This window comes from Artemia sp. Qi Xiang Cuo, chromosome 19 (genome assembly GCF_049724085.1).
Source record: "Artemia sp. Qi Xiang Cuo chromosome 19, ASM4972408v1, whole genome shotgun sequence".
NCBI lineage: Eukaryota > Metazoa > Arthropoda > Branchiopoda > Anostraca > Artemiidae > Artemia > Artemia sp. Qi Xiang Cuo.
This window is the reverse complement of record NC_142812.1, coordinates 6,878,419-6,906,150: the sequence shown is the minus strand read 5'-3', so window position 1 is coordinate 6,906,150 and position 27,732 is coordinate 6,878,419. Positions and strand designations below refer to the sequence as shown.

General features: G+C 36.8%; 1 long non-coding RNA gene across 1 annotated transcript in view; it reads right to left on the bottom strand.

The window, feature by feature from the left end:
- The window catches only part of LOC148940440 (uncharacterized), a 40,457-nt gene that overhangs the window by 11,438 nt on the left and 1,287 nt on the right, over positions 1-27,732 (bottom strand). The window contains exon 2 of the long non-coding RNA XR_016143406.1: positions 25,434-25,650. This is a non-coding gene — a long non-coding RNA (uncharacterized LOC148940440). The remainder of the gene's footprint in view (positions 1-25,433; positions 25,651-27,732) is intronic.

Here is a 27,732-nt window from a genome sequence, read left to right as displayed (position 1 = left end):
ACTTTTTCCTGACGTAGAAAACAGTTTAGAAACACGCTATGCTATGGTATTGTGCTGCTAAAACTACGACCAGTGGATCAAAATATACTCTGGAACTAGACTGTTTCATTTAACATACAACGCTGGCGGAATATATTTTTTTTTTAGAGGTGGGGATTTGAATGGGTCTTCAAACACCTCCCCTTATTGAAGAATCACAAACTACTGATGCTAATTTTTTTTTTTTTCATTATATCCTTATCCCCTTCTTTATTGCATTATTGTACGAACATAATAGTTATTATTCATAATAATATTTCGTATGTATTATGTATTATAATTATATATTCGTATGTAGTAAATACTATACTTTGTGTAGTAAATACTATGTAGAATGAATAATTATGTAATAATATAATACTTACTTGGTAGTAATAGTTACCATTCCTGAATCAGTGTCAGATGGCTTTTTTTCATTTGGCAGTTTTTTTCTAAACGCGTTTTTTTAACTTTTGGTTACTATGGGTTATGGTTCGCTCTTTACTAGGATGCAGCTACTGCTGCAACCATGATATAATTTTTTTGGGGGATAACACTGTTATCTCATTTTTCATCCCCTTCTTTTATATACCTTTACCCTTTTTTATTACATTATTATACGTGAGCAACATTTAGTTCATCGTTTTTTCCCCCTGCCTGACATTTTCTTGAAGCAGAAAACAATACAGAAATGCGTAATAATATTGTGTTGATAAAAGTACAGTAGGAGTATACATACAGAAGTATTTATAACATACAAGACATCCTGCATCAAACAGTTCGTGGTAACGAACTGTAAGTAAGGAGCGACCCGGCTCAATGGTAACCGAAACTGTAGAAAACGGAATTTTGATACCATTAGATACATCAAAAGAATCAGATTTTAATGCTGATTTCAAATATATAAGTTTCATCAAGTTTAGTTTAGTACCTATGAAAAGTTACGCGCCTGAGAAAATTTGGCTTATTTTCGAAAAAAGGGGCAAAAGACCCCCTAAAAATTATAGAACCTTAATGAAAATCACACCATCATATTCAGCGTATCAGAGAACCCTACTGCAGAAGGTTCAAGCTCATATCTACAAAAATGTGGAATTTTCTATTTTTGGCCTGAAGAAAGATCACGGATGGGTGTTTGTTTGTTTGTTTGTTTTTTTTTCCCCAGGGTTGATCGTATTGACCCAGTGGTCCTAGAATATCGCGGGATGGCTCATTCGAACGGAATTTAAGAATTCTAGTTGTCTTTTTAAGTGACAAAAAAATGGAGGGCAAATAGGCCCCCTCCCACGCTCATATTTACCCAAATTTACCCGATCAAAATTTTGAGATAGCCATTTAGTTCAGCCTAGTCGAAAATATGATAACTATATCTTTTAGAATGACTTAATCCCCCGAAGTCTCCGGGGGGAGGGCTGAAAGTTATGAACTTTTCCCAATGTTAACATATAGTATTGGTTATTGGGAAGTATACAGACGTTTTCAGGGGGATTTTTTCTGGTAGTGGGGGATGGGGGGTGGGGGTGGGGAATGGGTAGGGGTTATGTGGGGGGATCTTTACATGAAGGAAGTTTTCATGGGGGAAGGGACATTTCTATGAACGGGGTGCCGGATTTCCCAGCATTATTCAAAAAAAGATCAGAAATTATATATAAAAAAAAAACAAGTTTTTCAACTGAAAGTAAGGAGCAACATCAAAACTTAAAACGACAGAAAACATTACGTATATGATTGGGTTCATACCTCGCTCTTTAAGCCAAAGATTATTTAGTACTTTCATAAGAGCTATTTATTCTAATTAACGGCATTTGTGATTAAGGGGTCATTTTTAAAGAATTGAAGCAAAATTCGAACTTTAGCTTAAAGAGCAAGGTATTGACTAGGGGGCAAACCCTCTAATATACGTATTAAAAATATATGAATATAGAAGTTAGTTACGTAAGTTAATTCGTAAGTTACGTATATTTATTACTAATAAAAACGTTCGTAAATATAATTAAACAGGTTTCGGGAAAGCCATTTAACCAAATAAAAGTAAAATTAATATCCAAATTTTGTTTGGATTATTCATATACGGTGACCCAAAATCAAAATCTCCATTAATTTAAAAGCGTTCAAAAATTAAATAAAAAAAACAAATTTTTTTAATTGAAAGTAAGGAAAGACGTTAAAACTTAAAACGAACAGAAATTATTCCGTATATGAAAGGGGCTGTCCCCTCCTCAACGCCTCGCTCTTTACACTAAAGTTTGACTTTCTCACAACTCTATTTTTTTTAAACAATGAAAAACTTCTATAGCTTTCTAAACGCTTTCTATAGAAAATTCTATATATAAACTTCTAAACGCTTTCTATAAAAACCTTATATGCCCCCAGGGCATAACTTACAACCCTTGCCCTGAGGGCTGTAGGGGAGTGTCCTCCTCAAAAACATAATTTCTAACTGGAAATCAACTACGCTGAACAAATTGGCTGTCTCAAAATTTTGATTGGATGTTTTTCGGGAAATGGTGGGCGTGGAAGGGGCATTAGTTGCCTTCTAATCACTTTCGACTATTAAAAAGGGCACAAGCCACTCCAATTTCCGGTTGAATGAACCCTTTTCGAAGTTTCTACGACAACTTCGTCGATACGAAGTGCCGTGGTATAAAGGGGAAAAAAATAATATATTGTGCCAACCTCGTTCTTATATGCCATCAGGGCAAAACTTAAAACCCTTGCCCTGAGGGGTGTGGGGGAATGTCCTCCTCAGAAACGGATTTTCTATCTGGAAATCAACTACGCTGAAGAAAATGGCTATCTCAAAATGTTTATTGGATGTGTTTGGGGAAATGGTGGGCGTGGAAAAGGTGTTAGCTGCCTTCCAATCACTTTCGACTATTAAAAAGGGCACAAGCCAACCAAATTTCCAATTAAATGAGCCCTTTTCGACGTTTCTACGACAACTCCTTCGATACGTGGTGCCCTGGCCTAAAGAACAAAAAATATTTACTTAGGCTGCGATTGCGCTGCCTATGATAGAATTTAAAAGGGTTCTAGTGTTATATATGGCCTAGCTTTAAATAGAAAAGTGAAAGGGGGGAAGGCCCACACCATTGATATGCAAGATGATATTACGAATTTGTCAACAGCAGGGGTGTAATTTAACTAAAATTCTGGGAGTAAGGGGCTGAGAAATCTGGAGTCGGTTCTCCCAAGTCAAGCAAAAATGACCAAGTGAAAAATGACAAAATGAGCCGTAATATGCAATAAAGGCAAAGGTAGTTTTGAAAAGATGCTTGAAGAAGCAAAATTTTAAGCTGGGGAGGTAAACTGAGGTCTGGGGGAGGGCAGTTGCCCCTCCCAAGCCCCATAGAATATTACGCCCCTGGTTAACAGTGGAAATGAGAAATTTGCCGATGTAAGTCCTTTATAAATAAAATACAAGGTAGTACTTATCCCCCCCCCCGCTCAAAAAGCTCTCTGGCTGAGCTCTTGGTTGAAGGAGAGGCGTAGAATGTAATTTTGTAAAAGAGTATACTAGTACTATTACTACTAAAACTCACCACAGCCTGAGGCCAAGCCGCCTGAGGCCAACACAGCTACGCAAGCTCCTCCTCAATCCCAATCTATTCAAAGCCTCCCTTTTTACACCCTCCCAGGAAGTTCCAATTTCCTTTAAATATTTATTTATGATGTCTTCCCACCCCAGACGAGGACGACCTGCTTTCCGTTTAGCCCTACACGATTGGCCGAAAAGGACAATCTTTAGCAATCTGTCATCCTTTATCCGCCCAACGTGCCCTAGCCATTTCAACCTTTCTTTCATTATAGCCCTAGAAAGCAGGATTGAACTACATTTTTAGTACAATCTACTGTTTAAAGTAGGGTCAGTCAGCTGGGTACCCAGAACAATCCGTAGACAATTTTTCTGGAAAACATCTAGCAAATCTTCACCTGCTTTTCGGAGGGCCCATGCTTCAGAGCCATATTTGAACACTGCCATTACTGTAGCTTCTAATATTCTAATCTTGGTTTGTAGACTTATCTTCCTATTCTTTCAAACTTTTTTTTAACTATGAAAATACACCCTGAGCCTTGGCTCTTCTACTTTTAACATCTTCACTGCTTCCACTCTCTTTACTAATAATACTACCAAGGTAAGTGAAGCTGCCCACTTGATCAATCTTTTCATTACCCAACTTCACCTTTTCATCTTCACTTATTCCTAGCCTTATTGATTTAGTCTTCTGAACATTAATTTTTAAACCTATTTTAGCACCTTTAACTCGCAAAACCCCTGAAAGTTCATTCATTTTGCTTACACTTTCATCTAGGATGCTTAAATAATCAGCATAATCTAAGTCCAGGAAAATTTTTCCTCCCAATTTGATTCCGGCGTCTCCCAATGCCTCTCTTGTACTCCTTAAGACAAATTCCATTAAAATAATCCATATAAAGGAGGATAGAAAACAACCTGATTTTGCTAAATACAAAACCAGTTGCTAACCGGGTTTCCTACCTTAACCGCAGCAGTTTTATTCTCGTACATAACACTAATTGCTTTGATGTATTTGTCTGGTATGCCATACAAGGATAAAATCTTTGCTAAAGCTCTTCTATCAACAGAATCGAACGCTTGCTCATAATCTATCAAACCGAGGACCAAAGGTGTTTGGCAACTCAGGCACTCCTGAATTATTAACCTAAGACTGAAATTTTTGACGAAAGTTTTTTTAATTAATTTCTGTTCGTTTTATATTGACATAGTCTTTTCAGAGAGAAATAAAATAATACTTTAAATCTTTTCGTTTTTTTAAAAAAATTATAATTTGGCCTGCTTTTTGTATGCTAGAGAAAAATTTTCAGCAATTTTTAACAACATACACCGTCTTAAAAATCTGGACACAAACAGAAGTGTTTAATTTAGTTTCATACCTCGTCTAGTTGACCTGAAATGGAAAACTTTATACCATTCGCAAAAAAATCTGTTTACTTTCTTTGATAGCTTGGATACACTTACGCTATTTTGATTTGGTTAAATCTTAAGAGCAGAAACAACCCCAAAACTTTTAACATAAAACCCTTCTTTGTTCTTGGGACACTGCTGAGATGCCTTATTGGGAATTAGCATTAACACAGTGCATTTTGATTTAATCTTATGGCAATATTTAGTTTTTAAACATAAAGTCAAATGGGAGGGTGGGCGTGGGTGGGGAATTAGTTTTACTCCAATCACTTTCGACTATTAAAAAGGGCATCAGCCCTTTTTATTTTCAATCGAATGAGCCCTTTTCGAAGTTCCTACGACAACTCCTTCGATACAAAGGGCCCTGGTCTAAACAACAACAACAACAACAAAAAATGATACATTATACCCATATCGATCTTTACTATAAAAATGTCAAGTCTTCCAATCACTTTTGACTAATGAAAAGGGCATTAAGCCTTTCGATTTCCAATTGAATGAGCCCTTTTTGAGTTTCTACGACAACATTTCCTACAAACAACTTATATGCCCCCAGGGCATAAATTACAACTCTTACCCTAAGGTCTGTGAGGGTGGTTGTCATCATCTAAGACCTAATTTCCAGAAATTTGAACTACGTTAAACAAAATGGCTATCTCAAAATTTTGATTGGATGTGTCTGGGAAAATGGTGGGCGTGAGAGGGGCGTTAGTCTTTCTCCAATCACTTTGAACTATTAAAAAAGGCACTAGCCCTTTCAATTTCCAATCAAATGAGCCCTTTTGAAGTTTCTATGACAACACTTTAAATAAAAACTTTATTTGCCCCCAGGGGGTAACTTAAAACCCTCGCCCTGAGGGCTTGGGGTTGTCATCCTCACAGACCTAACTTCGAGAACTTTCTACTACATTGAACAAAATGACTATCTGAAAATTTTGATTGGATGTGTTTGGGGGAATGGTGGGCATGAGAGAGGGGTTAGTTACCGTCCAATCACTTTCAACTATTAAAAAGGGCACTAGCCCTCTAAATTTCCAATTGAATGAGCCCCTTTTGAAGTTTTTACGACAACTATATCATTAAAGACATTATATACCCCCAGGGCATAACTTACAACCTTCGCCCTAGGGACTCTGGGGTGTTTGTCATCCTTAAATACATAATTTCCAAAAGTTTCAACTACGTTGAACAAAATGGCTATCTCTAAACTTTGATTGAATGTGTTTGGGGAAATGGAGGGCGTAAGAGGGGGGTTAATCACTCTCCACTCACTTTCGACTATTAAAAAGGGCAATTTCAATTTCCAATCAAATGAGTCCCTTTTGAAATTTCTACAACAACTTTCTATATAAGCCTTATATGCCCCCAGGGCATAACTTACAACCCTTGTACTGGAAGCTCTGATTGGGTTATCATCCTAAAAGACCTTATTTCCAGAACTTTAGAATACGTTGAACAAAATGGATATATCGAAATTTTGATTAGATGGGTTTGGGGAAATGGTGGGTGTGAGTGGGGGTTAGTCGCCCTTTAATCACTTTCGACTATTAAAAGACAGTAGCCCTTTTACATCACTTTCGACTATTAAAAAGGGCACTAGCCATTTCAATTTTCACTCGAATGAGCCCTCTTTGAAGTTTCTACGACGACGCGTTCAGAAAAAAACATATATGCCCCCAGGGCATAACTTACAACCCTTGCCCTGAGGGCTGTGGGGGAGTGTCCTCCTCAAATACATAATTTGTATCTGGAAATCCACAACAATGAACTAAATGGCTATCTCAAAATTTTGATTGGATGTGTTTGAGGAAAAGGTGGGCGAGAGAGGGGGGCTAGTTGCCCTCAAATCACTTTCGACTATTAAAAAGGGCACTACACCTTTGAATTTTCAATTGAATGAGCCCTTTTTCAAGTTTCCACGATAAAGATTTCAATAAAAACTTAAATGCCCCCAGGGCATAACTTATAACCCTTGCTCTGAAGACTGTGAGAGGAGTGTCCTGCTCAAAGGTATAATTTCCTGAACTTTAAATGCGTGGAAAAAAATGGCTATTCCAAAATTTTGATTGGATGTGTTTGGGGAAATGGTGGGCGTGTAAGGGGTGTTAGTTGCCTTCCAATTACTTTCGACTATTAAAAAGGGTACAAGTCATTTCAATTTCTAATCGAATAAGCCCTTTTAGAAGTTTCTACGACAACACTTTCTGTAAAAACTGCATATGCCCCCAGGGCATAACTTACAATCCTTGTCCTGGGATTGTGAGGAGGTTGTCATCCTCAAAGACCTAATTTACAGAACTTTCAACTACGTTGAACAAAACTGTTATCTCAAAATTTTGATTGGATGTGTTTGGGGAAAAGGTGGGCGCGAGAGAAAGCTTAGTTACCCTCCAATCACTTTCAACTATTAACACTAGCCCTTCGAATTTCCAATCGAATGAGCCTTTTTTGAAGTTTCTATGACAACGCCTTCTATAAAATCTTATATGCCCTCAGGGCATAGCTTACAACCCTTGCCCCGAGGTTTGTGGGGGAGTGTCTTCTTCAAAACATATTTTCTATCTGGAAATCAACTACGCTGAACAAAATGGCTATCTCAAAATTTTGATTGGATGTGTTTGGGGGAATGATGGGCGTGGGGGGGGGGGGCTAGTTGCCCTACAATCACTTTCGACTATTAAAAAGGGCACTAGCCCTTTTACATCACTTTCGACTATTAAAAAGGGCACTAGCAATTTCAATTTCCACTCGAATGAGCCCTCTTTGAAGTTTCTACGACGACGCGTGCAGAAAAAACCATACATGCCCCTAGGGCATAACTTGCAACCCTTGCCCTGAGGGCTGTAGGGGAGTGTCCTCCTCAAAAACATAATTTGTATCTGGAAATCCACAACAATGAACAAAATGGCTATCTAAAAATTTTGATTGGATGTGTCTGAGTAAAAGGTGGGCGAGAGAGGGGGGCTAGTTGCCGTCAAATCACTTTTGACTATTAAAAAGGGCACTAGACCTTGGAATTTCCAATCGAATGGGCCCTATTTCAAGTTTCAACGACAAAGATTTCAATAAAAAATTAAATGCCCCCAGGGCATAACTTATAACCCTTGCTCTGAAGACTGTGAGAAGAGTGTCCTGCTCAAAGGTATAATTTCCTGAACTTTAACTGCATGGAAAAAAACGGCTCTTCCAAAATTTTGATTGGATGTGTTTGGGGAAATGGTGGGCGTGGAAGGGGTGTTAGTTGCCTTCCAATCACTTTCGACTATTAAAAAGAGCACAAGCCATTTCAATTTCTAATCGAATGAGGCCTTTTTGAAGTTTTTATGACAACACTTTCTGTAAAAACTGTATATGCCCCCAGGGCATTACTTACAATCCTTGTCCTGAGGACTGTGAGGGGGTTGTCATCCTCAAAGACCTAATTTCCAGAACTTTGAACTACGCTGAACAAAATGGCTATCTCAAAATTTTGATTGGATGTGTTGGGGGGAATGATGGGTGTGGGGGGGGGCTAGTTGCCCTCCAATCCCTTTCAACTATTAAAAAGGGCACTAGCCCTTTTACATCACTTTCGACTATTAAAAATGGCACTAGCAATTTCAATTTCCACTCGAATGAGTCCTCTTTGAAGTTTCTACGACGACGCGTTCAGAAAAAACCATACATGCCCCTAGGGCATAACTTCCAACCCTTGCCCTGAGGGTTGTGGAGGAGTGTCCTCCTCAAAAACATAATTTCTATCTGGAAATCCACAACACTGAACAAAATGGCGATCTTAGAATTTTGATTGGATGTGTTTGAGGAAAAGGTGGGCAAGAGAGGGGGGCTAGTTGCCCTCAAATCACTTTTGACTATTAAAAAGGGCACTAAACCTTTGAATTTCCAATCGAATGAGCCCTTTTTCAAGTTTCTACGATAAAGATTTCAATAAAAAATTAAATGCCCCCAGGGCATAACTTATAACCCTTGCTCTGAAGACTGTGAGAGGAGTGTCCTGCTCATAGGTATAATTTCCTGAACTTTAACTGCATGGAAAAAAACGGCTCTTCCAAAATTTTGATTGGATGTGTTTGGGGAAATGGTGGGCGTGGAAGGGGTGTTAGTTGCCTTCCAATTACTTTCGACTATTAAAAAGAGCACAAGCAATTTCAATTTCTAATCGAATGAGGCCTTTTTGAAGTTTTTATGACAACACTTTCTGTAAAAACTGTATATGCCCCCAGGGCATTACTTACAATCCTTGTCCTGAGGACTGTGAGGGGGTTGTCATCCTCAAAGACCTAATTTCCAGAACTTTGAACTACGCTGAACAAAATGGCTATCTCAAAATTTTGATTGGATGTGTTTGGGGGAATGATGGGTGTGGGGGGGGGGCTAGTTGCCCTCCAATCCCTTTCAACTATTGAAAAGGGCACTAGCCCTTTTACATCACTTTCGACTATTAAAAAGGGCACTAGCAATTTCAATTTCCACTCGAATGAGCCCTCTTTGAAGTTTCTACGACGACGCGTTCAGAAAAAACCCTAAATACCACTAGGGCATAACTTACAACCCTTGCCCTGAGGGCTGTGGGGGAGTGTCTTCCTCAAAACATAATTTGTATCTGGAAATCCACAACAATGAACAAAATGGCTATCTAAAAATTTTGATTGGATGTGTTTGAGGAAACTGGTGGGCTTGGGGGGGGGGCGGCTAGTTGCCCTCCGATCACTTTCGACTATTAAAAAGCGCACTAGCCCGTTGAATTTCCAATCGACTGGGCCTGTCTTGAAGTTTCTACGACAACGCCTTCTACAAAAACCTTATATGCCCCCAGGGCATAACTTAAAACCCTTGCCCCGAGGGTTGTATGGGAGTGTCCTCCTCAAAAAGATATTTTCTATCTGGAAATCAACTACGCTGAACAAAATGGCTATCTCAAAATTTTGATTGGCTGTGTTTGGGGGAATGATGGGCGCGAGAGGGGGGGGGGCTAGTTGCCCTCCAATCACTTTCGACTATCAAAACGGGCATTAGCTGTTTTAATTTCCAATCAAATGAGCCTTTTTTGAAGTTTCTACGACAACGCTTTCTATAAAAACCTTATGTGTCCCCAGGGAATAGCTTAACCCCCGTGCCTCGAGTGATTTGGCGGAGTGGCCTCCTCAAAAACATATTTTCTATCTGTAAATCAACTACGTCGAATATAATGTCCATGTCACAATTTTGGGTGAATGTATTTGGGGGTCTGATGGGCGTGAGGGGGGATTAGTTGCCCTCCAATCACTTTCGACAATTAAAAAGAGCACTAGTCCTTTGAATTTCCAATCGAATGAGCATTTTTTTGAAGTTTCTACGACAACCCCTTCTATAAAAACCTTATATGCCCCCAGGGCATAACTTAAAACCCTTGCCTCGAGGGTTGTGGGGGAGTCTCCTCCTCAAAAAGATATTTTCTATGTGGAAATCAACTACGCTGAACAAAATCGCTATCTCAAAATTTTGGTTGGATGTGTTTGGAGGAATGATGGGCGTGGGGGGGGGGGGGGCTAGTTGCCCTACAATTACTTTCGACTATTAAAAAGGGCACTAGCCACTCCAATTTGCATTCAAATGAGCCCTTTTCGAACTTTCTACGACAACTCCTTCGATACGAAGTGCCCGGGTATGGAAAAAAAAAAACAAAAAAAAACAACACATTGTGCCCACATCGTTCTTTACCTAGGCAGCGCTAGCGCACTGCCTATGAAACTCATTTACCACACTATCAGCAGCTGGACTCTTCTTATTTTTTAATTCTTTTTGTTCTGTCGCTAATTCTTCCTCACAAATCAAATCTTTCTTCACATCCAAGGTATCACAAACTTTTTCATTTTCCTCCAACTTTATCTCGGTTTAGCAAATTCTCAAAATGTTCAGCCCATCTCTTTTTAACTCTTTCCTTATCATTAATTGTGGCCCCATTCTTGTCTTTAAATGGGACAAGTCGGGATTGACTACTCCCTCTCAATTGATTAAGTACCTGTACAATATTTCAGTATTATGCCGTCTAGCTGCATCTTTCAGATCCTCGGCAATTTTATCCATGGCCTCATTTTCACACCTCCTTAGTTCACATTTTAAAGCTTTTTCCACTTTCTTTACATTCCTTTTGTTTTCATATGATCTGTCCCTCAGATAATTCTTGTACAAGCCCCTTCTCCTCTATATTAAACATAAAGCCTTTTCCCTATTATTCTTAGCTGCAGTCCTAACTTTCTTCCCTAAGACACCTTCAGCAACTTCACAGATTGTTTTTTTTTTTTAATTATTCGAACCATCTTCCACATTGTCAAATTTTAAACTCTTAAGTTTAGTATTCAATTGTTACTGGAATGTTTCTCTCAAATTCTCATCCTGGAATATACCAACATCATAATTTTGCAAGAGGTAATTATCCTTCCGAAATTCCAGCTTGAAGTTAACTCTAGACACTACTAGATAGTGATGTTTACTTTTAACATCAATAACAGCACTCTTGTATGCCCTAGTATCTTGTATTGGTCCTGCCAGTCTTCAGTTTACTATAACATAATTCACCATCTTGTGAATACCATGTTACCCTATGGGCCATTTTATGACCAAACACCGTATTGGTTCTAATTAGATTGTTATACATACAAAATTGAAAAAATCTGTATCCACTGTTTTTGATTTCCTGCACCAAATTTACCTAGGCTAGGATACCATCTATCCCTATTTCTACCGACCTAGGCATTAAAATCTCCTAGTAAAAACATCATATTTCTACCTGGTACCTTGTCTATTTGCTCCTGTAACTGTAAGTAAAATTCATCAGAGTCACTAGTATCTCCGTCTGTCGGCTCTACAGGGGCATATACTATGTCCCTGATACCCTGAACTTTTTAGTCATAAATGAGCAATTAGTATTCTATTATTAATACCTTTCCAGCATAAACAAGACTTAGCAGCTTCCTTATTCATCATAAGTCCTACTCCCTGTCTAAGTACCCCATCCTTCATGCCTGAGTAAACACATTTTATATCGCCTAATTTCATGCTTCCTACCCCTGGGATATGAGTTTTTAAAACTCCTTATAAGTCCAGTTTAAATCATCTGAATTCGTCAGTCAAAATGTCGATACAATAGTCATTTTTTAACGTCATGACATTCCAAGTTTCAATTTTCATGTTCTTTAAATCACTGAAATTATTTGGCCTTAGGAAAAGCAATGCTCTCGGATACCAGTGCGGGACGGGGATCATATATCTTTTCAAGTCTGCACCAAAGCTCTTAAGCCGGCTTAGAACCGAACAGCAAGAAGTAATTGTGACCTCCAGTATGAATGGAGACTTCATGCAATCCTAGGCCCATCTTGGTCAAAACATGGTTTTCAGTACTTGGCGATGCTCTTCTATCAACATGAGTTGAAATCCTGCACTGACAGTCTCAAGCCTATTACCTCCAACTCATTATATAGTCATGCCTACAAATATTATGCTACTACAGGACGGCAGCCCATAATAGATAAATCAGCTAGGAAGAGGTTTTTCAGCCCAAAAGCGCCCGTCAAAATCGAGTTGACCGCAAGATCCTCAGTCTTGCAGGTACATCAAAAGGGCCGTGGCAGCCCTTTACAGAGGCCATTGTTCATAAATCTAGACTTCATATTTTCTTTGAGAACAACTAAGTAAACGATCATAGCAGTCTCAAAAGTATGAAAATACCAGATAAGACTAGACGGGACAATGGCCAAATTTTCCGAACATTAAGCATTAAAAGCTAAACAGAATACAGCCTTACTCTTACTGGTCTAGCACTTGCTATGCATCTGCCATGTATTTGATTTAGTACTCACGCCCAGTGATATCATAACTTTTGTTTTTACCTTTGTTACTCATTTGAGAGCATAATTTTTTCCATACTTTTTCCATGTACTACATTTTCTCTGTGAATGCAGTTTTCAGAAATCACTGCTGAATTTATGCCTGTCATTAGTATTTTTTCTCGCAAAATATTGAGGCCACAGGGATATATTCCTTTAGATTGTGATATATTCCAGTAGAATGTGATATATTCCTGTAAAATGTGATATATTCCTAAAGAATGTGGTATTTTCCTTTAAAATGTGATATGTTTTTGTAGAATGTGGTATATTTATGTAGAATGAAATATATTCCTTTAGAATGTGATATATTCACATTCTAAAGGAATATATTACATATATTCCTGTAGAATGTCATATATTCCTTTAGAATGTGATATATTCCTGTATAATGCCTTATATTCCTTTAGGTGTATTCTTGTAGAATGTGATATATTCCTGTAGAATGTAATATATTCCTTTAGAATGTGATATATTCACATTCTAAAGGAATATATTGCATATATTCCTGTAGAATGTCATTTATTCCTTTAGAATGTGATATATTCCTGTAGAATGTTATATATTTCTGTAGAACGTAATATATCCCTGTAAAATTCGATATATTCCTTTAGGATGTGATATATTCCTCTAGAATGCGATATGTTCCTATACAAAGTGATATGTTCCTGTAGAATGTTATATAGTCCTGTAGAAAGTGATATATTCCTTTAAAATGTGATGTATTCCTGTAATATGGGATATATTCCTTTAGAATGCGATATATTCCTTTATATTGCTTTAGAATGTGATATATTCCTGTAGAATGTGATATAGTCCTGCCGGATATGGTATATTCCTGTAGAATGTGATATATTCCTTTAGAATAGGATATATTCCTGTACAATTTGATACATTCCTTTAGAATGTGATATTTTCCTGTAGAATGTGATATATTCCTGTAGAACGTAATATATTCCTTTAAAATGTGATACATTCCTTTTAAAATGTGATATATTCATGATGAATTTGATATCTTAACGTAGAATGTAATATACATTATATTCCTGTAGATTGTGACATATTTTTGTAGAACGTAATATATTCCTTTAAAATGTGATAAATTCCTATAAAATGGGATATATTCATGTAGAATATAATATATTCATGTAGAATATAATATATTCCTGTAGAATGTTATATATTCCTGTAGAATGTGGTATGTTCCTGTAGAATGTCATATATTCATGTGGATATATTTCTGTAGAATGTGAAATTTTTCTGTAGAATGTGATATTTTCCTTAGAATGTGATATATTCCTGTAGTGGGTATATGCCTGTAGAATGTGATATATGCCTGTAGAATATGATATATTTTGTGTAGAGTGTGATATATTCCCATTGAATGTTATATATTCCTGTAGAACGTAATATATCCCTGTAAAATTCGATATATTCCTTTAGGATGTGATATATTCCTCTAGATTGTGATGTATTCCTGTACAATGTAATATGTTCTTGTAGAATGTGATATAGTCCTGTAGAATGCGATATATTCCTTTAAAATGTGATGTATTCCTGTAGAATGGGATATATTCCTGTAAAATGTGATATATTCCTGCCGGTTATGGTATATTCCTGTAGAATGTGATATATTCCTTTAGAATGGGATATATTCCTATACAATTTGATACATTCCTTTAGAATGTGATATCCTGTAGAACGTAATATATTGCTTTACAATGTGATATATTACTGTAAAATGTGATATATTCATGTAGAATATGATATATTCCTGTAGAATGTTATATATTCCTGTAGAATGTGATATGTTCCTGTAGAATGTCATATATTACTTTAGAATAGAATAGAATATGATTTATTGGCTAAAATAGCACAAAAGCTAGCATAAGCACGTCATAATTACCATAACAAAACAAATGTTATGTGATAAACACAAAACAAAAAATTGAATCAATAATAAAACAGATGTCAGGGGAAAAGTTATACCAATTATTAAAATAGGAAACAAAATAGGGGACAAAAGAGTTTTTGTATCTCATGGTCAACATTTGGGGATAGAGGTCCAGTTGGGTATTTGGAGCTCTAAGAGCATTGCGCCTTGTATTAGGAAGGGTTGGGGGATTTTCTTTAAAGGGAGGGAGAAAACGTCGATGATAGTCAGAATTAAGGCACTTGAGACCAAAGTTCATGGTAAGGATGTGACGTCGTGATTCCAATGTAATAAGTTCAAGTCTAGCCAAACCTTCATTGTATGTAGTATAGGCCGTCCCCAGAATAATTTCTACTGCTCTTTTTTGAATACTTTCAATTTTAGAACATTGGTCTTTGGTCAACCCAGGGTGCCAGACAGGGCAAGCATATTCCAGACAGGGTCTTATATAAGAACAGTAAATTATTTTAAGGTTTTGGATTGATAAAGGTTTTAGAAAGGGATATATTCGTGTAGCGGATATATGCCTGTAGAATGTGATATATACCTGTAGAATGCGATATATTCCTATAGAATGTAATAGAAAACCAATATTTAGAAGATTACTATGTTGCAGCTACTACCACTGCAACCACGAAATTCATCAGTGCAGAAATTTTTTTATTTAGACAGAAAAGTAAAGTCCTCGAAGTAAGATGTAAGCAAGAGAAGTGAAAAAACTACCCATAATTCATTGCCATATATGAGCATAATCACATATATCTTTCGTGACACCTATCTTTTCTGTAACTAATTTTCTAGATGTAAAAACACAGTTTTGTAAATTGAGTTTAGTGAAAAGTTTTAAGTAAGCGGCGCATCGCGTGCACCGGATTCTGATTGAAATATGTTATTCCTTTAAAAAAGTAGAGTTGTGACAAAGAGTCAAGCTTCGGCGCAAAGAGCGAGCCGTTGAAAAGGGGACAGTCACTTTCATATACGGAATAATTTCTGTTCGTTTTAAGTTTTAATGTCACACCTTACTTTCAGTTAAAAAAAACTTGTTTTTTAGTTCATTTTTGAACGTTTTTCAACTAAAATAGGTTCGAATTAGGCTTACCGTACATGAAAATTAAAAATAAAATTTACATATCAATTTTGACAAATTTATTCCCTGCATGAAAGGTTGCCCCCTTAATACATTGCTCTTGCTTTTTTTTTTTTTGGTTTATTGATTTATTAGGAGGGGTTTCTCCCGTACAAGTTTGCTTCAGGGAATCGCAGATGTATACTTTATTTTTAAATATACCCAGTGTTACTATTAACGCTAAAGCTGTTAGCACTATTAAAACAGCTTCCTATTCTAATTAAACGGCCGTTGTGCTTCAGTAGCCGTTCTTAAAAAGGGGAACAACAAGCAAACTTTAGCGTAAACAGCAAGGTATCAAACAGTTCATCGTAACAAACTGTAAGTAAGGAGCGACCCGGCTCAATAGGAACCGAAACTCTAAAAAATTATTGAAGTTTGATACCAATAGATACATCAAAAGAATCGGATTTTTATGCTGGTTTCAAATATATAAGTTTCATCAAGTTTACTCTTGCCAATCAAAAGTTATGAGCTGAAAAAATTGCCTTATTTTCGAAAAAGGGCGAAACACACCCTAAAAGTCATAGTATCTCAATGAAAATTACACCATCAGATTAAGAATGTCAGAAAACCCTACTCTAGAGGTTTTCAAGCTCCTATCTGCAAAAATGTGGAATTTTATATTTTTTGCCAGAAGAAAGATCACGGATGGGTGTTAATTTTTTGTTTTTTCCCCCAGGGCTGATCGAGCAAGAGGACTAATTCGAACGGAAATTAAAAATTCTGGTGCCTTTTTTAAGTGACCAAAATAATTGGAGGGCCGTTTTGTTGAGAGGGCTCTCCCATACTAATTTTTTTCCCAAACTCCCCCGTTGAAAATTTTGAGATGGCCGTTTTGTTCAGCATAGTCAAAAATTCAATAACTATGTCTTTGAGGATAACTTACCTAAAGTCCCTGGGGGAAGGGCTTCAATTTATGAGCTTTGCCTACTGTTTACATATAATATTGGGTATACAAACGTTTTCAGGGGGATATTTCCGGTGGGGGGAGGGGAGTAGGAGAAGGAGGTTCTTTTCATGTGGGAGGATCTTTCCATGGAGGATATTTTTATGGGGTAAGGGACATTTCTATGAAGGGGACGCCAGATTTCCCACCATTATTTAAAAAACGATTAGAAATTAAATAAAAAGTTTTTTCAACTGAAAGTAAGGAGCAACACTAAAACTTGAAAGGAACAGAATTATTACGGATATCAGGGGATTCACCTCCAAGTCAATACCTCACTCTTTACGCTAAAGTTTTCTTAGTACTTTCAAAAGAGTTATCCATCATAGGCAGTGGAATAGCGCTGCCTAAGTAAAGAACGATGTTGGTACAATGTATTACTATGTTTTTTCCTTTCGACCAAGGCACTTCGTATCGAAAGAGTTGTCATAGAAACTTCGAAAAGGGCTCATTCGGTTGGAAATTGAAATAGCTAGTGCCCTTTATAATAGTAGAAGCTGATTGGAAGGCAACTAACACACCTTCCACGCCCACCATTTCCCCAAACACATCGAATTAAAATTTTGAGATAGCCATTTTGTTCAACGCAGTTGAAAGTTCTGGAAATTATATCTTTGAGCATCCCCCCCATGGTCTTCAGGGCAAGGGTGATAAGTTATACCCTGGGGGCATATAAAGTTTTTATTGAAAGCTTCGTCATAGAAACTTAAAAAAAGGGCTCATTCTATTGGAAATTCAAAGGGCTGGTGCCCTTTTTAATAGTCGAAAGTGACTGGCGGGCAAGTAATCACGCCCAGCTTTTCCCTGAACACATCCAATCAAAATTTTTAGATAGCCATTTTGTTCAACGTAGTTGAAAGTTTTGGAAAAGCTCAGGTCTTTAAGGATGACTCCCCCCCCCCCAACAGACCTTAGGGCAAGGGTTGTAATTTATTCCCTGGTTTTTATAGAAAGTACTGTCGTAGAAACTTAAAAAAAGGGCTCAATTGATTGGAAATTGAAAGGACTATTGCCCTTTTTAATAGTCGAAAGTGAATGGAGACCATTTAACCCCCCTCTCACGCCCACCATTTCCTCAAACACATTCAATCAAACTTTAGAGGTAGCCATTTTGTTCAAAGTAGTTGAAATTTCTGGAAAATATGTATTTGAGGATGAAAAATCCCCCTGAGCTCCCAGGGCAAAGGTTGTAAGTTATCCTCTGGGGGCATATAAGGTTTTTATAGATAGTGTCATCGTAGAATTTCTAAAGGGGCTCATTCATTTGGAAATTGAAATGGCTAGCATGAGCGCCCATAGGCTGAAATCCAGGGAGGGGTGGGCTTACTAAGTCTAATTGGCACTCTTAATGCTATATAATAGAAATCTCCAAACAAAATATAAAAAATAAGGCAGCATCATTCAGCCAGGAGGTTGATGGCACTCCCTACTGCCCCCTTCCCCCCCCTCCCCCTAATAGGTGCCCATGATGGCTAGTGCCCTTTTTAATAGTTGAAAATGATTGGAAGGCAACTAACCCCCCTCTTACGCCAACCGTTTCCCCAAACGCATGCATTGAAAATACCAGACAACCATTTTGTTCAACGTATTTGAAAGTTCTAGAAATTAGGTCTTTGAGGAATACACTCTCCCCAAGAGCCCTCAGGGCTAAGGTCAAAAGTTATGCCCTGGGATAGTGAAATTCAAAGGGATAGTGCCCTTTTTAATAGTCGAAAGTGACTGGAGGGTAACTAATCCCCCTCTCACGCTCATCTTTTCCCAAAACCCATCCAATCAAAATTTTTAGATAGCTATTTGGTTCAACGTAGTTGAAATTTATGGAAATTAGGTCTGTGAGGATGACAACCCCCCAGAGCCCTCAGGGCAAGGGTTGTAAGTTTTCCCCCATTTATACGGTTTTTAAAAAAAAAGCATTGTCGTAGAAACTTCAAAAAAGGCTCATTCGATTGGAAATTACAAGGGCTAGCACGAGCGCCCATAGTCTGAATTCCAGGGGGGGGGGCTTACTAAGTCTAATCGGTACTTTTAATGCAATATAATATAAATCCCGAAACAAAAATATAAAAAATAAGGCAGGATCATTCAGCCAGGAGGGGGATAGTGCCCCTCCCCCTTATAGGCACCCATGATGGCTAGTGCCCTTCTTAATAATTGAAAATGATTGGAAGGCAACTAAACCTCTTTCTTGCTCACCATTTCTCCAAACACATGCATTCAAAATATTGGGATAGCCATTTTTTTCAATGTAGTTGACAGTTCTGGAAATTATATCTTTGAGGATGACAACCCCCCTCCCCACCTTCACATTCCTCAGAGCGAGGGTTTTAAGTTATGCCCTTGGGGCATGTAAGGTTTTTTTTTTTATAGAAAGCACTGTTTAGAAACTTCAAAAAGGGCTCATTCGATTGGAAAAGGTATGTATAGATAGCGTTGTCGTAGAAGCTTCAAAAGCGGCTCATTCAATTGGAAATTGAGACGGCTAGTGCTCTTTTTAATAATCGATAAGTGATAGGAGGGTAACTAATCCCCCATCTCACGCACATCATTTCCCCAAACACATACAATCAAAATTTTAAAATAGCCATTTTGTTGAACATAGTTGTAAGTTCTGGAAATTGGGTGTTTGAGGATGACAACCTCCCTCCCCCCACAGCCCTCAGGGCTAAGGTTGTAAGTTATTCCCTGGGGGCATATAATGTTTTTATTGAAAGTTTTGTCGTAGAAACTTGAAAAAGGGCTCATTCGATAGGAAATTCAAAGGAATTGTGTCCTTTTTAATAGTCGAATGTGATTGGACAGCAACTAATCCCCCTCTCACGCCCAAGTTGTCCCCAAACCCATCATATCAAAATTTTGAGATAGCCATTTTGTTCAACGTAGTTGAAAGTTCTGGAAATTAGGTCTTTGAGGATGACCCCCCCACAGCCCTCAGGACAAGAGTTGTAAGCTATACCCTGGGGGAATATAAGGTTTGTATAGAAAGTGTTGTCGTAAAAATTTCAAAAATAGCTCCTTCGATTGAAAATTGAAATGGCTAGTGCTCTTTTTAATAGTCGAAAGTGACTGGAATGTTATTAACACCCCTTCCAAGCCCACCATTTCTCTAAATACATCTAATTAAAATTTTGAGATAGGCATTTTGTTCAAAGCAGTTGAAAGTTCTGGAAATTATGTCTTTGAGCATGACACTCCCTCCACAGTCATCAGGGCAATGATTATAAGTTATGCCCTGGAGGCATATAAGGTTTTTATTTAAAGCTTTGTCGAAGAAATATGAAAAAGGACTCTTTCGATAGGAAATTCAAAGGGCAAGTGCCCTTTTTAATAGTCAGAAGTAATTGGAGGGCAACTAACTCCCCTCTCACGCTAACCTTTTCCCCAAACCCAACCAGTAAAAATTTTGAGATAGCCATTTTGTTCAACGTAGTTTAAAGTAATGGAAATTAGGTCTTTGAGCCGGACACTCCCCCCACAGTCTTCAGGGCAAGGGTTATAAGTTATGCCCTGGGGGTATATAAGGTTTTATTTTAAGCTTTGTCGTAGTAATTTGGAAAAGGGCTCAATCAATTGGAAATTCAAAGTGCTAGTGCCCTTTTTAATAGTCGAAAGTGATTGGAGGGCAACTAACCCCCCTCTTACGTCCACCTTTTCCCCAAAGCCATCGAATCAAAATTTTAAGATAGCCATTTTGTTCAACGTAGTTGAAAGTTCTGGAAAGTATGTCTTTCAGGATGACAACCCCCCGCAAAGCCCTCAGGGCAAGGGTTGTAAATTATGTCCTCTGGCCATATAAGGTTTTTATAGAAAGTGTTGTCGTACAAACTTCAAAAAGGGCTCATTCAATTTGAAATTGAAATGGCTAGCTTGATCGCCCATAAGCCGAATTCCAGGGTGGGGGCTTACCTGGTCTAATTGGCACTTTTAATGCTATATAATAGAACTCTCAAAACGAAAATATAACAAATAAGGCAGCATCATTCAGCCAGGATTGGGATGGCACCCCTCCTACCCCCCCCCCCCCCCCCTTATGGGAGCCCATGATGGCTAGTACCCTTTTTAATAGTTGAAAATGATTCGAAGGCAGATAACCCTCTTTCACGCTCACCATTTCCCAAACAAAAAAATCAAAATTTTTAGATACCCATTTTTTCAACGTAGTTGAAAGTTCTGGAAATCAATGTCTTTGAGGATGACACCCCCACCCACACAGCCCTAAGGGCAAGGGTTGTAAGCTATGCCCCTGGGGCATATAAGGCTTTTATAGAAAGTGATATTGTAGAAACTTCAAAAAGGGCTCATTCGATTGGAAATTGAAAGGGATAGTGCCCTTTTTAATAGTCCAAAGTGATGGAAGGGCAACTAACCCCCCCGCTCACGCTCACCATTTTCCGAAACACATCCAGTCAAAAGAGGATGACACCCCCCACAGCCCTCAGGGCCAAGGTTGTAAAATATGCCCTGGGGGTATATAATTTTTTCATAGAAAGCGTTGTCGTAAAAAATTAAAAAAGGGCTCATTCGATTGGAAATTGAAAGGGCTATTGCCCTTTATAATAGTCAATATTATTCAGAGGGAGAGTCCGCCCCCACCGCCCATAATTTCTACAGACACTTCCGATCAACATTTTGATATGGCAATTTTGTTCCACGTGAACTATTTCAATATAAAACGAACAGGAATTAATTGGAAAATCATTTTCAACAAAATAAGTTTTGAAAAAAAAGTAAACTCCCTTAAACCAAAGTGAACATAAATAGAATCAAATAATCTACCAAGAATACAACTACCAAAAATCAGTATCAATAAATAAATGAAACCCTAAACAAACAGAAATTAAAATAAATAACAGATTCAAACTCAAAACGAGCAGAAATTAATGTGAGTAGGGTTCTAATCCCCGAGCTTTTTAAAAGTCAGAATATAATTTTTACTTTACTGAAAAAATTCTTTTAAATGTTCTCACTTTTCTAACTTTAAGAAATAAAAGATCAATTAAGATTTTAAGGAGTAAATACCAGCAAACCTATATTAAACTGACAATGCAAATTTTTTTCAGTATATTCATTCGAATTTTTTCAGTAAAGCCAAAATTATATTCTGGCCTTTAGAAAGCTTGGGGTTTAGAACCTTACTCATATTAATTTCTGCTCGTTTTGAGTTTGACTCTGTTATTTATTTTAATTTCTGTTTGTTTAGGGTTTCATTTATTTATTGATACTGATGTGTGGTAGTTATTTTCTTGGTAGATTATTTGATTATATTTTTGTTCACTTTGGTCTAATGGATTTCTTTAATTTTTTTAAAACTTATTTTGTTGAAAAAGTTTTTTTTTTAATTAATTCTAATTAAAGGGCCTTTGTGCTTCAGGGGTCATTCGTATAGAATTGGAACAAAATTTGAACTTTAGCGGAAAGAGCGAGATATTGACTTGAGGGCAAACCCACTCTTCTACATAATAATTTTTTTTTAGTTTTAAGTTTTAAAGTTAGTAATTTCTTAGACTACACTGCTTTTCCATTTACGAATAATTAAGCAAGAAAAAATGGGTTTTAATTTAATAAAGCAGTGAAACAAACGAAATGGTTCTATCCTGTTTGAAAATCTCACTCCCTGTCAAATCACTTGCGGTCGATTCAGCCTGAAAAATTCTCCTTAGCATTCTGTCATTTGAAAAAGGCCCTAATCTCTAATCGATGTCTCAATCACTCCACAAATGCCTCCTTCGTTGAAAATTATTTCTCGGAAATCCAAAAATTTGGAAAATAGCCCCCTGATAATTCCCCTGGAACACTTCTACATTTAAAATTTGGCAAAAAGAATGTAAGACAATTAAAAAGAATTTCGTATGGTAATTCTGTCAAATCCCCCAAGTGTAACATTTCCCCTGGAAAATTCACTTCCGCCTGAAATTTCCCTACCCAAGGAACATTCTCTCTATAGAAATCCACCCCAAACACAAATCCCCCCCCCCCCGCAAAAATCCCCCCCTGAAAAATGTATACTTCCCAATAACAAATACTATTCGTAAACAATGGGCAAATTTCATAACTTACAGGCATCTCCCCATGGATAGTGAGGGATCAGTTTACACCTAAAGACATGGTTATTTAGTCTTTCAACTAATCTCAACAACATGGCTATCTCAAAATTTTGATCAGATAATATTGGGGGAAATAGGTGAGGGAGAAGGCCAGTTGCGTTCCAATCTTTTCGGTCACTTAAAAAGGACACTGGGACTTTTAATTTCCTTTCGAATGCACCCTCTACTGTTCTTCTAGGACCCTTATTTCAATACTATCAAACAGTTAGTGGTAACGAACTGTAAGTAAGGAGCGACCCGGCTCAATGGTAACCGAAACTCTAGAAAACGGGTTTTTGATACCAATAGATATATCAAAAGAATCAGATTTCAATTCTGATTTCAAATATATAACTTTCATTAAGTTTAGTGCTACCCATCAAAAGTTACGCGCCTGAGAAAATTTGGCTGATTTTCAAAAAAAGGGGGAAAGACCCCCTAAAAGTTATAGAACCTTAATGAAAATTACACCATCATATTCAGCGTATCAGAGAACCCTTCTGTAGAGGTTTCAAGAATCTATCTACAAAAATGTGGAATTTTGCATTTTTTGCCAGAACAAAGATCACGGATGCGTGTTTATTTGTTTGTTTGTTTGTTTGTTTGTTTGTTGTTTTTTTTTCCCCAGGGGTGATCGTATCGACCCAGTGGTCCTAGAATATCGTGGGAGGGCTCATTGTAATGGAAATTAAAAGTTCTAGTGCCCTTTTAAAGTGACAAAAAAAAATGGAGGGCAACTAGGCCCCCTCCCACGCTCATTTTTTTCCCAAAGCCACCCGATCAAAATTTTGAGATAGCCATTTTGTTCAGCATGTTCGAAAATATGATAAAAATGTCTTTTAGGATGACTTGATCCCCCAAAGTCGCCAGGGGGAGGGCTTAAAGTTATGAACTTTAATCAATGTTAACATATAGTATTGTTTGTTGGGAAGTATACAGACTTTTTCAGAGGATATTTTTTCTGGTAGGTGGGGGAAGGAGAGGGTTGGGGGCTATATGGAAGGATCTTTCCATGAAGGAAGTTTCCATGGGGAAGGGACATTGCTATGAAGGGGGCGCCGGATTTCCCAGCATTATTAAAGAAAAAGATCCGGAATTAAATGAAAAAAAAACAAGTTTTTCAACTGATCAACTGATTGTGATTAAGAGGTCATTTTTAAAGAACTGGAAAAAAAATTCGAACTATAGTTTAAAGAGCAGGGTATTGACGAGGGGGCGAACCCCCTAATATACGTGTTAAAAATTTATGAATATAGAAGGTCGTTACGTAAGTTAATTCTAAGTTACGTATATTTATTACTAATAAAAACGTTCGTAAATAAAATTAAACAAGTTTCGAGAAAGCCATTTAACCAAATATAATATGCAAATTTTGTTTTAATTATTCATGTACGGTGAGCCAAAATCAAAACCTGCATTAATTCAAAAACGTTCAAAAATTAAATAAAAAAAACAAGTTTTTTAACTGAAAGTAAGGAACGACGTTAAAACTTAAAACGAACAGAAATTATTCCGTATATGAAGGGGCTGTCCCCTCCTCAACGCCTCGCTCTTTACGCTAAAGTTTGACTTTCTCACAACTCTATTTTTTTAAACAATAAAAAAACTTTAGCGTAAAGAGCGAGGCGTTGAGGAGGGGACAGCCCCCTTCATATACGGAATAATTTCTGTTCGTTTTAAGTTTTAACGTCGTTCCTTACTTTCAGTTAAAAAATTTTGTTTTTTTTATTTAATCATCAAAAGGGGGAAACTACAACAACAAATGAACACGTATCCGTGATCTGTCCTCTGGCAAAAATAATAAAATTTCACATTTTTGTAGATAGGACCTAGAAACTTCTACAGTAGGGTTCTCTGGTACGCTAGAAATGATAGCGTGATTTTCATTAAGATTCTTTAAATTTTAGGGGGTGTTTCCCGTCTAACAATCAGGCAAATTTTCTCAGGCTCGTTACTTTTGATGGATAACACTAAACTTGATTAACCTTATATATTTGGAATCAGCATAATAAGCGGATTCTTTTGGTATCTACTGATATCAAAAGTCCGTTTTTAGACTTTCGGTTACTATTGAACCGAGTCGCTCCTTACTTACAGTTCGTTATTATGAACTGTTTGAAAAAAATTATTTTAAGTATTTTAGAAAACAAAACATTAATTTGTTTTCTAAAAAGTACTAAAAACTTACTAAAAGGTACGCTTTCTAAAAAGTATTTTAGAAAACAACAGTTTGTATTTTACCTTTTAATTTGTTTTATCGGTAGCAGGAGACTTGCGCGTGTCACCTAAAGAATAATTCAGGTCTAGCCTAGGGAAATTTAATGACATCCTTTTGTTAAAGTAAGGTTATTTAAGGTAAAGGGATCCTCCTTTTTGAATAATTAAAAGCTATAGCTTTTTAATTAAATTAAAAGCTATCAAAGGAACACCAAGAAACATATTTGACTAGGGGAGCTCTTTTTGAAAAGAGTTTGAAAATCTTTTTGTTATTCTATGAATTCTTGTGTAAATGCTTACTTGACAAGGGCAATACAATGGCGCCATTTCCAATACCTCCATAGCCACCATGGCCTCCAGCAATGACAATACCACCAGAGCTTCCATATCCTGAACCACTTCCGTAGCCTCCTCTATGAGATCCTCCGCCAAAGCCGAATGAGCTACCACCATAGCCTGATCCCACAACCCCCGCGAGTGAATATCCAAAAAGAGCGACAACAGAAAGCAAAATCACCTAATATAAAAAAAAGAAGATATGTAAATAAAGTTGTAAAATATTGTCCTCCAACAAAAAATTAACAAAATTAAATTAATTTCAAAATAATTTAGAAAAAAATAGAAAGAAAAAATCCGAAATACGACCAAATACCAAAAAATTTTAAATACCATTAAATCAAATTCAAATTACAAATGTCAAATTTCGTTTAAAAAGATAACGGTAAACGTAAAATCTAGTCCACTAACTAAAAAATTAAACTTAAATATTTTAAAAGATAAAGTGAAACCAAACAATAGAGTTCACCAGTTTCAAATTTAGATTGTAAATTAAATGTTGGTTAAATTTCAATAAATTTAAATTTCAATGTTGTTCTTTCTAGATCATAGTTCTACCACAAATTCAAGTAGAGGGTTTTTCGTTATGTTTTAAAAACAAATCTTAATTATACTAAACAACAGGACATGAAAAAAAGCATACTCTTTATAATGAATTTAAAAGTTTGTTGTACCTTTTGAAAAAGGTACAACATCCATCTTTTACATTTTATTACATTTGGTACAGATGGATTCAAGACACATTTTGATCCATCTGTTGTACCTTTTGAAAAAGAAAAATTACTCTACAGATTTTTCTGAAATCTGGAATATAAATATTAGAAATGAAAGCTGTGTAAAAAATCTTAATAAAACAAATACTTTAGGTGATTATTACGTATATGAGGGGGATTGCCCCCTGTTCAATACATCGCTCTTTACGCTAAAGTTTGACTTTTTGTCCTTATTATTCAAGAATGACACCTGAGAAGGGCCATTTAATTAGAATATTAAGCTTAAAAAGTTAAAAAATTAGCATAAATAGCGAACTTTTGAGGAGAAGGTAATCCCCTCCTATACGTAATAATTTCTGTTCGCTTTAACTTTGCTCCTATAATTTTAGTTGAAAAATACTTGTTTTTTAAAACTTAATTTCTGACCATTAAATAATGCAGGAAAATCCGGCTCCCCTTGAATGAAAAATCTCCTTCACCAACGACAAATTAATCCATGGAAAACTCCTCCCACTTACCCCACACCTGTCTAAAAAATCCCCTCCCCTGAAAAATGTCTGCATGTTTTCCAATAACCGATACTATATGTCAACAATGGGCAGAGTTCATTACTTACAACCTTTCCCCCCGGGAACTGTGGGGGCTCAAGTAATCCTCAAAGACATAGTTATTAGATCTTCCAACTACGCAGAACAAATTTCTGTCTCACAATTTTGATTGCGCCACTTTGGGGGAAAGGGAGCGTGGGAGAGAGGCTAGCTACCCTCAAAATTTTGGTCACTTAAATTTGGCACTGGAACTTTTGCTTTCCGATCAAATGAGACCTCTCCCAATCTTCTGGGATTACTGATTGGACAGATCACCCTTGGGGTACAAAAAAAGATCAATAAAGACGCATCCATGATCTTTCTTCTTGTAAAAATTGAAAATTCCACACTTTGGTATGTAAGAGACCGTCTACAGTAGGGGTGTCTAATATATTGAATCTGATGGTGGGATTTTCATTAAGATCACTTGATGTCTTTGGTGTGTTCCCCCCTTTTACAAAAATAGAGCAAAATTTCTCAGGCTCGTTACTTTTGATGGTAATATTAAACTTAATTCATTCTTCTTAAAAATTGATTCTTTCAATCGCAAGAATCATATCAATCGCAAAAAATCGCATCAAAATGCGATTCTTTTGATGTATTAAGTAGCTACAGTTTATTGCCAGGAACTGTTTGAAATCTATACATAATATGACCTTCACTTGCACACAGTGCTACGGAAAGTCAACATACCCATAAACATACCCAATAACAAACATACCCATAAACAAACTAGATGAGTCTTATATCTTTTTCTCATGCTTTACTTTTAGCATCTCTTAAAAACTAGAAGTTAATAGGTTTTATTAGTATAAAGTTTTGATTTTTCACTAGAATATTTTGACTTTGACTTTACTTGACTTGACTTGCTTTATTTACTACTAATTACAAAATAAACTATGTACAATCAACCGCCTGGGGAAGGCTCAAAAAGCTTAAAGACACTCAATAAGTAGAAAACAT